Source organism: Charadrius vociferus, unplaced genomic scaffold (genome assembly GCF_000708025.1).
Source record: "Charadrius vociferus isolate BGI_N301 unplaced genomic scaffold, ASM70802v2 scaffold201, whole genome shotgun sequence".
Classification (NCBI taxonomy): Eukaryota; Metazoa; Chordata; class Aves; order Charadriiformes; family Charadriidae; genus Charadrius; species Charadrius vociferus.
The window spans coordinates 3,571,732-3,589,182 of NW_009646936.1; positions in this window are offsets into that span (position 1 = coordinate 3,571,732).

Consider the following 17,451-nt stretch of genomic DNA (forward strand, 5'->3'; position numbering starts at 1 on the left):
CCTGTGCAACCTGTTGTAGGTGACCCTGCTCTGGTGGGGGGATTGGACTAGATGATCTCCAGAAGTCCCTTCCAACCCTAACCATTCTGTGATTCTGTATTTTTTGCTCTGACCTTAGGACTCTTGAGCCTTCCCTTTTCCTTATTGGTTTTAACCAAAAAAGGAAACTGTACCAAGGTTAAAGCTACCTGGTGTCTTGATCCTAAGAGGTGGCAGTAGGAAGGTTGAGCTGAGTCAGTTCCAGCTTTGTATACACATTACCTGACCGAGCGAGATATTTTTTCCAAGCAAATATTCTGTAATCTATGGTACCATGGATTTTGGAGATAGAAAAGGCAATTAGGAGGTAGTCTGACTTCCTTCATAACAGAAGGAATTAAATGTCAACAGAGAGCTATTTTTTTTCTTACCAGGGAAGTGAAACTCTTCCCTGGGAAATTGAACACATGCAAGTGATGAAAACGCTCAATCATCAGTAAACGTCGAGTCCTTTTATGACAGCAGCCAGAATGAGCTTCCCTTTCTATTTTAACCTCTGGCAAGAAGTAATCTCTTACTGCTGTTTGGTAACTTATCTAATGCTATACCACTCAGCTTATCGCAATACTTTGTCATATTTCAAGCCAGTGAACTTGCCAGTGCAGCTACATTTATTTTATTAGTTTTTTTTAAGGAATCCAAACACAGGAACTCAATATCATAGAGGCATTCAATAGGAAGAGTTGGCAGTGGATATTTCTTGAAGAACACCAACCGTCTGAAAATGGTAATGCTGTCATACTGTGGTCTTTCACAAGATTTAACCCCAGTCACGGACAGCATTAACATTTTTTCAGAGTAAAAAGAGAACCTATTTTTTTAATATCTGCTATTAAAGATCTGCAACTTAATATGCCTGCTTTTCTGGAGATTCAGCTATGCAGAAAAAAATACATATAAGTGGTCTAATGACCATATTTATAGCTGTTGTTTATTTCTTAAGTTTGCAGGTCACTCACATTTTAAAGAGAAAAGATGTAAAGGAGCATACATTTGATTTTTATAGCATGACTATGAGAATGGTATCAGAATGGTGAGTGGCAAGACCCACTTTCTCCCTTAATATACCTTCTATAGGTATGTGTCTATATAGGATGGAAATGGGAAATCCAGGCTGGGGAGTGGAAAGGTGGGGTGACGTGAGGAAATCACAGCTGGTCATTGTTTCAGCACTGTGTCATTCACAAGCGCTGGGGACGATACTGTACTCCAGCTAGACTGCTCTGATCTTAATTTAAGCGTTTGAAGAAGAGGAGAAAACTCTTACTGGTTGCAGGCTTGGGGTGCTGTGCAGTAAAGGAAGCTTCTTTGAATGCAATGAGGAACCAAGGAAAATATCAAGTCACATCTCCCTTTTGTAAGCGCAATTGACATAATAAATGTAATCGCCTAATTAATACTTCACTTTAATCTACACAGCCCGTGGGGGAATTTAAGTTGTGGAGACAAGCTCAACAGTACCTCCAGATTTCTGCATTTCACAGAAATCTTAGCTTTAAAACTGCCTTTCTGTGTCGGTCATGCAGCTAGGTGCTCCGTAAGTACTGCAAACATGTCAGGGCAGTACTGCGCTTGCTGCCGGTTCTCTGGGCACTGCACCACGCGGGAGACAAACGGCAGTGACGTGCGAGCCTGGCACTCACCTGCTCTTAGGGTTTTGGGGACCACCTTGGCTTCAGTAAGAGAACTGATACTGCCAAACCTTGCCTTAAATGGAGAGGGAAATCAATCTGCACTTCACTGTTTCACCTTAGTTCCAAGAAATGAGAATTTCTGTCGACTCTCCTCCTCTCCTTCGCCACAATTTCCTCCCCACTATTTTTCCTGCAAAATGAATAGGAATATGCTTTTCTTTAACAAAAGGATTGAGAATCCCCGCTCAGAGCTATGGTTCTGACTGGAAGGGGTGAAGCTGGCTTTTGCTTTTTGGTGGTCGTGGCCCCTGGCTGTATGCATCGCTGGGGGAGCCACTGAACTTACAGCCTGATTTGGAAAACATTTATGCCCTGCAGCAGTTCTGAGTGGAAAAAATCACATTCAGCGAGACTGTTCATATGTGAGACTGTTTTATATGTGAGACCATTGATTCATAAGTGTCTGCGGTCTCGAGGCGCTCTGTAATCATACCTCGTGCTGGGTGTTCACAGTCAAAACACTGCAAACAGAAAAGGGTATATGTATTGATACAGCACAAATATTAACCTTATTTCTTAATTAATGGCCAGTACAATTAATGGTGAGGTTTTTTGCTTCCCCTGTCAAATCAATGTTTCACAACTAAACTGTTCATTAAGCAGATTTCATTACAGTGTAAGATAGAGAATTTTAAAGACTGGCTCTGGTACTTAGTTTCTGTGACTGTGAGTATTCAGTATCTATTTTGACCTTCCATAAAACGAATCTAACAATACTTTCCTATGTCTGGAATTTTCTGAGATATCTTCTAAAAGTTTGGAATGTACTGGTGATCCTAAAATAAAATATTTTCATTTTCACCTGATGACCCATTGACCCATTTCTCCTAATGAACTGACAATAAAATCTAAGACAAACATTTTCTGTCAGTTTTTCTCTTACACATAAAATTCGATAGAAATGAATAGAATGCACAGTTATACATGCAAAAAGTTTAATTCATCATTTTTCTTTCCTAAATAAAATGAAGAAATGGAATACTTGTGTGGGAAGTAAAGCCAGAAGAGCTGAAAAACAATAAAATAAAACCCAAGTTGTTGCACTCAAATATTACACGTTCTACATCCTAGTAAGGACTTATTGATGCACAAAGCTGCTTTTTTCCCTGATTTTTTTCCAGTGACTCTAAATCTAGAAAACATTCTAGCAAGCATTCCTGTATGCAGAGCAACTTGTCTTTTTACTCATAGAACGGAGGTTTTTCCCAGCATAGCACTGACTGATTCATGAATTCTGTTCTCCTCCCACAGCGGTAGTTTGTTCCATGTAAATTCTGGTAAAAGGCATGATACAGTGTTAATGCTAATATGTAGGAGTCAGTCAGAGGTAAAACCCCTATCACGATTAGCATTAACAACATACAGCCTTCAGAAGAACTCCAGAGACCAGAGTATGAGACAAAAAGAACTGAAACCACTGTTTTTTCCCCTTGATATACCTAAAAAAAAAAAAAGACACACACACAAAAAAAGACAGAAATGCATATAAAAAAATTATGTCAGAGACAGTACAGACATCAGAGGAAAAAGGATTGTAGTTAGTTAAATATACAGGAACCATTGGCTGTACATTTAAAACCAGTCAAACCTGCAATTGTTTTAGTTATTTTTAGAAGAGAACTAGAGTACATTCACTATTCTTCTTCTCTGAAGGACTTCCATCATACTGCTTATTGCAATTTTTTGTGCTGCTTTAGTTGTACTGAGCAGAAGGAATACAGATTGTAGCACCGTCTTGCCTAATTTTGTATCCCTTTAGATAGACTTCTAATATCAGCTAAGTTCCTCAAAATGTTAAGAACCCAAGATAAGCAAAACCAAAAAAGTCTTGGGTTTATTTTTACTTAAATTAGACAAAATGCCAATCAATCAGGAGACCTGACTGTTTAACAGGATTTAAGAAAAGGAGCCCAGAAATAATCATAGTTTCATCAGTATGCGGTGTTTGTGATTAAGCAACAAATATTCCTTTAGATTCTGGCATAAATGAGCGCTGAGCAGAGACAAAACCTGTTGGACAGATTTAGTTGCTGGTCTAGGATCCATACGCAGGGCTCCTACACCCTTCTTTCAGTAGGCTAGAATGAGATTAGTGATTATAATTGTCTGTGTTGAACAGTACATTGTTTGCTAATTGCTTCTTAATATTAACCAGTCACCGACCATAAAATTAATAAGAAGTGCTGAATTTTTTTGACCAAAGTTGAACATTTTTTTTTCCTTCTTTAAGCCTATTAAGCGCTCTCTCCTAAAAACTAACAAGGAAAACATAGTTTTAGAAATCAGTAATTCTATAAAATATTTCAAGAATCTGCAAAGAAATCACATAATCAAGTAGAAATGCACGCAGTAGAAGAAAGGTTAGAGAATCCTCATTATATATCCAATTATCTGAAATTTTTTACAATTTTCAGTTACTTACATCAGTAATAAGGATGGAATAGTTGAGACAGTCATTCCAAGCAGGTTTAAAAAGACCTAGGTAATGCCCAGTTAGTTTTCTGCTAAGTATGTCTTGATTGAAATATATTTTCCTTTCTCCATCCTTCTAAAATAAAGTATCGTCTCCTGGGCAGAGTTCAGAAATGGTTGAATCTTGTTTGCTTTCTGTTTGGTCTCCCAGTAACCACTTTTAAAAAAAACACATTTACTGTTGTTTAAGAAAAAAGTAACAAGAAAAACAGTATGGGAAACAAGACATTATATATAAGACACAATTTTGGAGATCTTTTTTGTATGTAAATTTAAAGAAACCTATGTATATTTATAACTTCCCTACTCTTACTAACGCATGTTTTAAGAGGAAGTTAAAATGTCATAGTAAGACTGTGATCTAATTTAGAGATTTTAGGGAAATTACCTTTCACTTTGTGCCACTCTAAATGAAACCAGCCAAGTACGTGCTTGTGATATGTAAGTAGCAAACAAAAATTCCAAGGTGAATATAAAATTTTGGTAGGCAGAAAAAAGTGGTTTAGAAATTTCCAGACCTCAAATTTAAAATGATGATTCAGAGCTGTGTTGAGTGTTCAGGCTAAACTCCTACTGAAGTCAGACACTGAGACCTGTGGTGTAACATTTGCATTTGTGGGCAATGAAGTGAACAGTTTCTAAACTTATACATCAATACTCCTAAATGTTATGTGTGTGTATGTGGTATGTGTGTGGGGGTGAGGGGTCCAGGTCAGGGGAAGAGGGTGAGAGATGCAAGTTAAGGTATTCGTTTTGGTTTTTTTTTTTTTTTTTTTTTTTTTAAAGGAAGAGAGCAAACGAATTAATTCTGTCAATAAAAGGCTATTATCTTATCTGAATTTATTGTGGTTTGAACATGCTTTGAGCAGGGATTTGGATTTGATGCCCTTCAGAGATCCCTTCCAACCTAAATTATTCTCTGAATCAATTATTGTGCTCTTAATGTCTCTAAGTCCCTGACTCCTTATTCACTTGCTGTCACCTAGTGGGCATACATCTTTAGGAAACACTTGATGCAAAATGTCGGTTCCTCTTGTGGGAACACTAAATTTGGCTTCATTAAGCTTTGGATAAGGATCACACGATGCAGCAGGACAAGAGCTTTGCTACAAGAACTTCTGAGTATTGCCCCAAGAATATTTGTAGATGTTGTTTGTAAATTTACACTCTCTTAAATGTATTCCAGGTTGCTCTTCTTTGCATCATGCTTCCCAAACCCTAATTCTTTCATATCTTTCTAGGCTTTGCCAGAGACTCCTATGGGTTTTGCTGAAAAAGAGAATATTTTTATCTGTGGTTTGCAGCAGCCATTTGTGGTTGGCGGCGCTTTCCTATTCTGTCTGCCTTCTCCTGCATTCAGTGTTGGATGTTTTTGAAGGGATGTTTTTGAAATCCATTGCTTGAATAGATCTAATAACTGTTTCTCTAAAGAATCTGAATGAGTGCCATACTTGCACACACCTACTTCCCTTGAGCAGTGAGGGAAGTGAGACACTTCAGGCAGCATTTGCTCCCTGAAGCTTTAGTCCAGAGCCAGCCCTTCTAGGCAAAAGTGGGTAGGCGGGTGGCCATAACCACAGACAAGACTTTGTCTTTGGTGCTTTTCCACCTCCATGATCTTGGATTTAGTTAATGGAATAGTTTTGCTTGGGCTGGCACCCTAACATTTTAACTTTGGGTTTGAAAGCTGCATAGCATCTCCAATGCTGCAAACTGTTTTTCTTCTGTGTGCTAAAGTCAAAAAAAAGAACCATGCTTTATCAGGAAGTGGTGAGAAATGACATGTGTTTCCTCTGGCTGAACCTTTATAACAGCCTTTAGTACAGCTGTCAGGTTTCCATTACATGAACAAATACATATATTGCTGCTTGTCTTCTCACACAGCTCTAAAAATGTGGCCTTGCCATCAATGGAAATGATGACCAGCTACTAATGCTTAAATATAATAAAATAAAATCCCCTATTATTTCCCTTACGACATTAAAAAAGACAAAGCTAGTAAGATCTAGTGTGATTTCCCTCTTCCTCTTTCCAGCACTCTCTTCCCTCAGTCACTGACATCAGAACAAAACATTTATTTTTGCTATCTTATCTGCTGATCTCCGGTCATCACGTCCCATCCACTCATCTGCTTTTCTGTCCCTTCATCTGTTGTAGTGACCTCAGATAGGTGTGTGTTTTAATTTCATTTTCAAACTTCATATCTGCTTTCATTGCTATTGCCACCACAGAAGCTGTCCATATCAGAATTGATCTCTTCGGCTAGGTGCTCTACCCTTTGATTATTTTAGCCCTGTTTGACAGTCAGAACATAGATGAAAATGTTGTCCCACCTTGCCTTTTTCTGACTGTTCTTTCTTGGTTCTCCTCCCACCTCTGCGGCCACAGATTTGTCTCTGTATTTTTAGCCTTCATTTAATCATTGAACTTTCCTGTTCCTCTGAGGTGTCACTCTGGATTTCTTAGTAGCAACATTTGACTTGAGATATATAAACTACAACACGTAATTTTTCCTCCAGTGTCATCTCTGCTTTAGTTATCCTCCATTCGCATTCAATTGTTACCACTGCCTTTTCTGCCAATACTATACAGAAGTGATCTATTCCACTGGCCAAGTTCCTTACTGTACCTCATCTACTTTGAAAAAGGCTTCCTGGAGAGGTGGTCGATGCCCCAAGCAAGTCAGTGTTAAAGAGACATTTGGACAATGCCCTTAACAACATGCTTTAACTTTTGGTCAGTCCCGAAATGGTCGGGCAGTTGGATGAGATGGTCATTGTAGGTCCCTTCCAACTGAAATATTCAAGTCTAGTTTACTTCTTCTCATACTATTTTACAGACCAGCCTCCTTCAGACAAACATTTTTTCTGCACAGCTCCTTTCTCCTATTTCAAATACCTCCTAAATGTCCACTTCTGCTATGACAGCTTCAAGAAATCTGCTAGTGCTTTCTGAAGAGCCCGTGAGGCAGTTGGGATAAACTGAGAGGCTGGATGACTTAGTTTGAACTATAAGCAATAAAAACAAAAGCAAAATTAGTAAACATTGACAAGATTTTCTCTGGTCTTGTACACACATATGCACATATATTTAATTTCTTCTCTTTGTGATTTCCTCAGTATGTGACAATGTTTATCTTAATTTCTGTTGCAATATTAATGCAACAGATTGAGACCTTACTGAGACCTACGGCATTATTGAAAAATAAATGTTGACTAGTAATTTTACAGACTACAATATTTTTACGTTGCAGTCTGTCTTCCAAAATGTGTGAGAATGGACATAATTTTCATAGGTATTTTTGTATTTCATATATTTTTTAAAAAAATCTATGAGTTATTGAGACACTTGAAAAGTCTGCTTATGTGTAGGTAGCTCATTGTTCTCTAACCTAGGATTTTCCTTGGTCAGTGAAATATCAATGATTAATCAGTTCATCCATACAATAGTCTATATTCATATTCCCTTTAGAAGGAATATCACAAGTACATTTCAAGCTACCTAGTTTAAAAGTCACAAGTGCTCATTTCCCCACCTATACTTTTGTACGCCATTGTACCGTACCTCAAGGATCTGAGTGGACTTACGCTGGTCCACCGATGGACTGGAAGCCTCCAGCTTGTTAGTCTAGTTATGTAATCATTAGCCAGTTTTGCACCTCCAGTCCAAATGACCAAGTTATTTTTTACCTATTGGTCAACTAGAGGGGATCCTTTGCCATGAATCTGGAGTAAAACTCAATCTTTTGTCTTTGGATTGGCAGCAAGAGGACATGTCAGCTTTGATAGCACTTCCCAATATAAATTTTCTATAAAAACCACATGCAGGTCAGGAAAGTAATTCCAGCTCTGCAAAATTTGCTAGCCGATTTAGAAAGGATAGAAGCTGTTCTCCAAAAGCAAAAAAAAATTAGAACTTTGCCTTTTGGGGAGCCTCATCTGAGGGTGCTTAGGGTTGTGCAGTTACCTCTGTTACAAAGCCCCTTTTCAGTGGGAGGGTGTGAGGGATAAAAGGCAATTCACCAAGGCCAGAAATCTGCAATGCTCATGCACATAGGTACACTCACAATCACATTGGAGGAATCAGACTGTGATAGACCCCAAGACTGATGCTTTGAAGTTAAAGAATAGAGACCCAGACTGACCGCAGAAGGCTTTGAAACATCCCCAGTGAGCCCCAGTCTTTTATTTCCATTTATCTGCATGTAAATGAGACATAGCTCACAAGCACAACGCCACAATACCTGTTGAAAAAAACCTAAAGGCCTGATTCTGGGAGAAAAAACTTGAAGGAGGTCCAGGGTCTTGAAAGAGATGTGCCAGCAAGCGGATTGTGTGAATAGCTTCTTAGGGGACATGAAGTGGGACTTACATCACCCAACTGCAGCTATAGAAAAATTAGGTCTTCAGTCTATGCTGTCAGTCTTCATATCCTCCCTTAACATTCACCAGAGAGAGAAAGAACTGGGCACTGGCCAAAGGGTAACATGCTTCACCTATTTTATATCTTTCTCACAATGTTGCAAATTGCCCTCTGGAGGTGCCTATTTCCTTTTATTCGTCAAAACTAAAATTTGGTATCATATACAAGAGTGGCTTTTGAATATGTCTTCCTCTGCAGCTGTGAAAAAATACTTTTTGTAAAAAATAATACCAAAATTAAATGTACCAGTTTCAGAGATGTTTTTACCCCCGAATAGCAGAAATCTAATTTTGACTGAAAAATAATTAGGTTTAATATAATCACCACATTCTATAATTCTACAATTCTTTTAATCACCACAAAAGGCCATTACACATAAACAGTATACCAGACATCCATTTTCAGGTACCCTATTTACATTTTCATGAGGATTTTAAGTTCTCTATTCTCCTCTGATTCCTCAGAAAGTAAAGCTCTTCTTTTTGAAACACTTAGAAAAATATTGAATTCAAGTCTATTACTTAAGATACTGGAAGAGCTCCAAAGATGTGTACGTGGATAGAAGAGGCTTTTCTCTGCTGAAAATTTCCCTCTAAAATAAAATGTACCTCTATTTCACTTTGTGAATCAAGTAGCTGATTTTTTTTTTAATACTATATTTCAGCTATTTTGCTTGTTGCTCTGCAAATTAAATTGCCATATTAAGAAACTAATAAAAATTACTAACCTTGGATATTGGCTTCCAAATTTGAGTTTAGAGCAAATTTTTATGACCAAATTAAACTTTAGAGTTTTCACCAGACAGGTATTAATGCTAAGCATGGAGCTCCTCTTTTGTGAGTATGGATACACATTTCAAGAAAGTTATATAAAGTTCTTATATGGACATTTTAAACATCTTCATTTTAAAAAGAATTACAACAAACCATAACTAAATGATGCGAGTCTAATGGGTATGCTATTAAGAAGGCATTTTTCTGTTGCTTATCTATGAAATGAGGACCAGAACTTGTCCCTTGTACAAAACTCCTTGTATGGCCAAAATTAAATAAGTCAAACTAGCCTGTGCAGTTACTTTTCCCCATCACAAAATGTCTCTGGCAAGCTGTAGGCAAGAGAATAACTGCAAATTAGTCACAAACCTCTTCCACTGTAGAAGTTATATTCTGTATTGCATGGTCTTCTAAACTATTCATCTCAAAACAACAAAAGGAGGGCTGCGGGAGCTAAAAAGCAGTGTGCAGTCTCCCACGTCCTCTTAGTTGTCTGCAAACACCTTTCTCGTGTGTGCTGTTCCATCAGTTACGTGAGGTGCAGCCACCTACAAAAATGAATGCAAAGACAGCAAGGGGACCGGGTTTGTATTCACTCGAGACTGGCTATCCGTGCGTGATTCTGGATGGCTGAAGGCATGTTTCCGTAAGGATGCCTGCCTGAGTGTTTCTGCATGTGTGCAGATGTTTGAAGTTTAGCCTCTCTGACTCTTGAGGCTTCTAAACCCTGCCCTAGGGCACCTTCCCTTGGCCTGCTCCCATCTCCTGTAACATATGAGCTTCTCATTTAAAAAAAAGAACACACGCAAAAATAAACAAAAAAGCCAAAGAACCAAACTGAAAAACCTACCTGCTATGAGGCAGTTTCTTTACACAGAGATGCAAGCAAAACCAATGCAGCAAGAAGGCCACAGACTTCCTTTGTTCCATCTCACAGGTTAACCATGATCACTGAGCTTGGGTTGGGTTTTGTTTTTTTGTTTTTTTTTCTTCTAAAGAGAGAGAGGGAGAGTGAACAAGAGAGAGAGAAAGAAATAAGGCAAACGAAAAATGAAAAAAAGCAACTGAGGCAGGAGCAGTTGCCTCAGAGGTCTGTTGGTCTGGCTGGTCGCCTGGTATCCCTGCAGCACGTGTTAGGTGAAGAAAGCCCGCTCCAAACAACTTGAGACCCTTTATAAGTCATGAAGGTGACTCATAACTAACCGCCTTGCCTTGCCTTTAGTAAATCCCCTGCTTTCCTTTTCTTAGAACAGATCTAGCAAAAAAAAAAAAAAAAAAAAAAAAAAAAAAAAAAGAAAAGAGAAACCCCAAGGAAAACAGAAAACTCCAATCAAACGGAGGATTTTTTAAAAATACACCACGTACTTTCCTTCCCTCAGACAGCTTGGCATCAGTCTTTGAACTGAGTAATAATAATAAATGCAAATGATTGTTTTGTAGTGATGGTGCTCTTAAACAAGTTAGGGGTATGTCGTGCGGGAGAGAGTTCACGCCAGTAACTTCAGAGATCTAACTGGAGAGGGAGTTCACTGTGGTGAGCTGTTTCTTACTTTTCTCTGTATCACTTTTTCATGCAGAGCTGTCCTGCTCAGGCTTTTTGTATTACAAATAACTCTTGCAGATCCAGGCAGAAATAAATAAAGTAGTCAGAGATGGATAAAATTATTCCTGTCGTCAAGAAATGTGCAGACACCTGACAGCTGTAGCTGGAGCAGTTGCAAACCTCTGAAACCAGGGACAAGTTCTAGCCAAATTAGGGTGTACATGGAAGATTACAACAGTGGATTGTGGAAGCCTGTTATTAAAATTATACGGCATTTTTAATATTCTTGAAAGACCACTGCAGATGACTGGAAAGACAGGTTGGTCTAAAATTGTAAATTTATACAGTTCTTAGGTTCTGAACATATTTTCAGAAAAATCCAGTTTATGTGAATTTCCAGCAGGGAAAGGTGTGGCTGCTACCTCCTCATTTTTCTCAGACACTGAGGGTTTTATGCTCTCAAAATACTACATTCTCACTATGAATAACAGAATTTCTTTTGCCTCATGCTTTGGAAGTTCAATGACATTTTAAAAAAATATTTTCATTTCCGAACTCCTTAAGATGGCTGAAAGACAATAGCACTGTGTGTGAACCACCAAAATGCAAGAAAATAAAAAAATTCAGTCAAATTCCATCTTACGCACACTGTTCTTCTCCTCTTTGTTTTAGGTGTGTAATTAGAAATGTCTTCATTTTCTCTGTTGACCCCGTATAAGTTTTTGGTGCTTGTCTGCAGATCTGCACTTACGTGATTACATCAGACCCTCACACCTCATTAACAATATGATGAATTTTGGCTCCTGTGGTTTTAAAGAAAAGTTTGAAGCTGTGGCTGGAGCAGTGATGTTTCTCTGACACATCCCAAGCAAAGCAGCTCTGGGAAACACAAAGAATTTTATCTCCAAGGTCCTCAGCTCTGGGGAAATTGCCACCACCCACACTGCTGGAGAAGAGGGCAGCAAGCCTGGCTGTGCTCTAACGCTCATGCGTCTGGATGGGTGGAGGGGTTATGGCAGTCACCTTTCTGTTTTCTTCCTATGCCTCTGGGTTGGAAGGAGACTGGATTTCTCTTAGGCCCTTGCCCAGGAAAAAGAAAAAACACTGAGCTACTTGCATCTCCCGAATGTCTTCTCTTGCTTGGTACTTGATGTAGGGCCAAAACTTGGGGCCAGCTTTTACAGGGAAGAAGGGGGAGGCTCCATTTCAGTGAGATCAGACCCTGGGATCGTCTCCAGCTTGATTATACTACAACACAAAAATCTTAATTTTTACCTTAGATTGTTTTTTTTAACTTGCATTTTTACTTAATTTCAGTATAAATTGCAAACCTATGTTCCTAAGGAGATAAGACTTACGGAATCTCACTTGGCATGTGTATGTCTGTGTGCAAATCTGTTGATCTCCTCTCTAATGACCTGAAATCTTGGGTTAATTTGAACCCACAATGATGGAGGGATATCTCGAAGATATGAAGCTTCTATGATTTTTGTGAAAAGAAGTGAGCAGATTAGTAAAGACCATATTAAAATTCCCACTTGTGGAAAGGATGGTAATCAGAGTTCAACTCTTAGTAAATATTACAGAGTCCACATATGAACTCAATTAAAAATCCGTAGGCAAACAGATTTTGTTCATTTTACCACTCACGAAATGACCTGGTTTGTAAGGGATTACATTAAATGCATAAAAGCACCAGTTAATAATACATCTATCAATAGACCATTTTGGGTTAAAGAGCAAATAAAATCCTAATGTTGCTAAGAACAATATACATGGGTCATTTAGCAGGAAAGCTGTCAATTAGACATTGATGCCTTATCAGGGGTAGCCTGATTAGGTTTATGTGTGTACATTTGTGTTTGAAGACAAGCAGGCAAATAGTTTCAAATGCCCAGGGTGCCCTGAGGTGGCCTGGTGGCATCGCCGTGGTCCAGGGCGCTGCTGAGGTTGTCCCATATTCTCTTCCTGCTCCTCTGAGTTTCACTCCCTAAACTCTTTTTTGCACCTTACAGCAATTATCACTGTGGTTCTGCACTGGAGTATGGCACAGAACCATAGCATAATTTCCTGGGAGAAGCATAAATGCCCTTTGTATTTTCAAGTGTGTGAATATGATTCAAAATAAAAATTAAATCAGTCTCTAAAAGTATGCCACATATTTTTAAATTTCTGGAACCTTTCTAGTTGTCCAGCTTACATAGAAACATAAATTTCCTAGCTGACATGGTGAAGATGGTTAGCTTTCCTATCTTCTGTGATGCTCTGTGAGATATACCTGACCAACAGAGGGCAATACAGTCATACAAGCAACAGGGCCCAGTCCAAAACTTACGGGAATCAAGGAGAGTTTAAGCTTGGTATGACACTGGTCAGACCCATAACACTCAATGCTAATTTCACTTGAGATGGTGATTAAGCCTCCTAATGACATCTATCAGAGACAGAAGCAGATCACAATTTCAGGTCTATTAGGAAATAAAAAATGAAAAAGGTGGAAATGCCAAATTCAATTAAGTGTTTCATGACAGAAGTATCGTCTTCAAATAGAGCTCGTTCATGAGTAACTGTGGGGGTTTAAAATATGGGTCACTGGAAAAGCTAATAACAATCTAGAGGCAGTAAACTTCTCTTTTAATTAACTGAAGTTTTCTTCAGACTTCCCAGACTCATCTTCTTCTCCTTTTTGAAATAAATTGATTTATTCTTCTAACGAGTTCTTTGAGCTGAAAATTTCAAAATTGCTAAAATTAGGCTTTGCAATAAAAGCTGACTGTAAATTTTTATTCTGAGTACGCTTTTAATACTTTTATGGAAATTGTGTAATTAATTAGACAAGATATTTTTGAACAAAAGTTCTTTAAAAGGTAACATTTCAATTAACCAAAAATTAATCTATATGGTTTATCAGTTCTTGTCACACTGCCTAGTGAAGTGTCTAAAACATAATTTGAGACGGATGTTTGAAGCTTTTTCAAACCATCTCTCCCTGTTCTCCTGTATCCCTTTGCAACAGCCTCTGGCACTGTAACTTGTGCAGTCCTGGGTCTTAACGACAGCAGAAATGCTTTCACAGGAAAACATTTTTTTCTTGTGGGCACCGAAATTCTGCCCAAGTTACTCTTTAAATGCCTATCACTCTTCTGTGATACTGAAATCCTGCTGGCACGCCATAGAGGAGCCAGAATGTGATTGCTCAGATCTATCTTCCTTTTCAGATTCAAAGGTCATATGTCCTAGATGCAGCTTTAAACACTGATGAACAGTGCCTTCCCTTTCTTTACAGTCTCTCTTGTCCATGCAATGGAGATGCTGCTTTCTAAAGCTGCCATGCTAGCAAGATGTTCTGGGGGGACCTACTTTCCAGTGGAACTCAAGGCCTTATCTGAGCAACTAGGGCTACAGTCAGTACCCCAGGAGGTGGGGAGGCTCAGGAAAAGCAGAAGAGCTGCTTGTGGTCTTCTTCATGGTAAAACAATGTGGTCCCCTCCACTCATGGTAAAACTGAGAGGGAGAGATCCAGGAGGATATGCCAGAGCAATAGGCTGCACAGATATTTGAGTGCAGCTTGGAGGCTTTTCCAGTGAAGAAGCTGGAGATCAGGCTTTGAACATGAACTCTAGAGCCCCTGTGCTCAAGGCCATGGAAGGAGGCAACATTGATGGAGAAAGCTGCTTTAAAAGCTACATCCTAGGGAAAATACATTCCTTCTACTTCTTTAAGGAAAAGAAAATACTTGTTCCTGGAATGCAATGAAAACTGGAACTAGTAAGGAGCTCTCAAATACAAAAAGGGAATGGATGTTATTGTCAGCTGCCCTTGAGATTAACTTTACATGGCAGAATGGGCGGTGCTTATAAAATACACATTGTAATGCATCCTGGATACATCCAGGTGTGACCGTATAGAACTTAGATATAATTAAAAGTATGTTTAATAATGCCAAATTACTGTATGCAATTTCTAAGTGTTTTGTGTTCTATCCAGACATCAAAGAATAAGATTTGGATTTGTATCTTAATGGCATTTCTTCTAACAGCATTCTCAACTTACAGTTGCAGCTCTCATAGTTTCTGGGTATTTTCTTTATTATAGTCATTTATTCTTGGGGGGGAACTAACACATTTTATTCTCAGATTTTCAGTAATTTTAATTTCTAGCAGTCTGTGACATAGTCTTTTTTTTTATTATTATGTTTAGCATCCATGTTTTGTCCACTTTGATTCTAGGAAGGAAGGCAATAAAGCATGAATTGGAAATAATTTTGACATATTAGAAGTCCCTTCCCATTACTTGGTGGTAAAAACTGCTGTCACCATTTCAAAAACAGAAAACCACAGGGAATATGAATATTGCTACAAACCATAGGGCCAGAGGACAAGGGAGTCTGATGCCCATACTCCTCTATCCAGTACACTTCTGTAATTCTCAAATCTCGCTGATATCGTGGGGGAATGCATCTTTTGCTGATAAAGTTTACATGTGACTTCTGTGTATGAATAGCAGTTGGCTGGATTTCTGCTAACTTTTTGCTTGGATGGGTTCTGTCCACTGTTCTGGTTTGCGGAAATCTCCTGTAGGAGTCTTCTGTTCCTCCAGGGAGGCTAGTTCCTTGTGCCACAAGTGGTGCCAGGCAGCAAGCCTGGTACTCAGAGTCTCTACATGATGGAGAACAGCCCTGGACATGGCACAGGTGGCTTATACTTTCTCAGGAGGTACCAGTTAAGGGACAATATCTGACAGGTAGAAGATAAATCTCTGCAGGGTTTGACAGGAGAAAAGGGGAGTGAGGGAAGGAGAGCATTTACTAAATCATAAAATATGCTTTTGTAGCAGTGTTCAGAAAAATTGAATTCGCTCATGGCTTCTGAAGAACTTCTTGGAGCTTTCCTCTTCAGCTATGTAATATACTCCATAATTACATTAGCAAAGGGTAGCCATTGAAAATACAATGGAGGATGTTAATCACCACAGAAGTGTGTTTAGTCTATGTTTAAGCTGGGACTACAGAAAGACATATGTAACCTTATGCAGGAAAGTTTTGTTTCTACTTTCTTTCTGCACAGTCTTGGTAGGCACAGGCTGAAGGAATTCACATGATTCCTGATTAGAAAATTGATCTTCAGAAATTGTTTAGGTCCCTCACTACGCTGCAACATCCTGTAGATGTCTTAGTTGGGAGCCAGAGATAAGCCTAGACCTAAAACAAAAAGAGAAATTTTTCTCCCATCTTAACCCAACTGTTGCACTTGCACTTTCACAGAGAAGAGGAAAATAAATCAGAGGCTTGCAGAAAATTCTGCCTGCCTTCAGTGTTGTGGAACAGCCTTCTACCTGCAGGCTACATTTGTAGATGTAGCAAGCCAAGTCTTGCTTACGTGGCATTTGAGAACTACTGTATTCCTTATTATAAGTACCCTGAATAGTCAGGGCAGTACTTGTATGATTTTTATATAAGCTACAGAGAAAAACGTGTAGACCATACACACATAAGTGCCCCCAAGCATAGACCAGATATCAAATCCTTCAGTTCTTATTTCCTCCTGAAAAATCAGAATTACATTTTTGGGAATGAGAAGAATATTTATATAGATTATTAATCCATAGTCTGAGGGAAACTGCTACTCTGTGGAATTTATTTCAGAAATTTTATTGTATTTCTGAGGGTGGTAAACATTTTTTTACGGCATAAGCCAGGCAGGTGCTGTGCAAGAAATTCTGTATTCTCTTATTCCTGCCTTTGCCAGAATAAACAGTTTTAGATGTGAAATTGATGTAAGGGACAGTCGACTTCAGCAATAGCCATGAACTGTTTGAACTCACTGAAAAATTACAATGATATACCAAAGATGCACGTGGGCATATCTTCAGCAAGAAAGTGGGAATAAGAACAGTGGGAAGTTGCAGTTTAGAATTTATGAGGATATAAGACCGAATACAAAGCAAAAGAAAGGCTAGGTGAGCCTGATGTTTCCTCACAATAGAAGAGCTGGCAATATTTTATCTGAATTAGAGGCTGTCTGCAGCTATTTGTGAGGGCCACGCGAAGGTCAAAAATCCTTTCCCTGAAATATGACCTATTTTGCTTTTGAAGATGGTTCTCATGCTGCTCCTTTCTTAGCTGCACCTGTGTACCTGTTCAATGATTTTGTTTCATCACTTTGCAGTATAGTCAGATACAGTGAGGTAATGTGGTCTTGTAGTTGGAAGTTCCTTCCTGGATAATAACCTGGTGTTATTCAGTGGTTCTGACAGCAGAATTCCACTCACTGTAGAATACAGCAGAGATAAAGGATTTGTTGGAGAAAAATGCAAGTTCCATAGGTAGTAGACAAAAAATTCTGATAGATCAGGTTAATGGTATACATTTTGGGTTGTGGATCTTGAGTTTAAGATCCCTGCTCACCTTGTAGTATGGTTTAAGCTGAGGACCTCTGTGCTGTCTTCTCCAGTTTGTGCTGCAAAGTAAATTTTGTACATGTAAAATAGTGGGATACTTTTAAGTGAG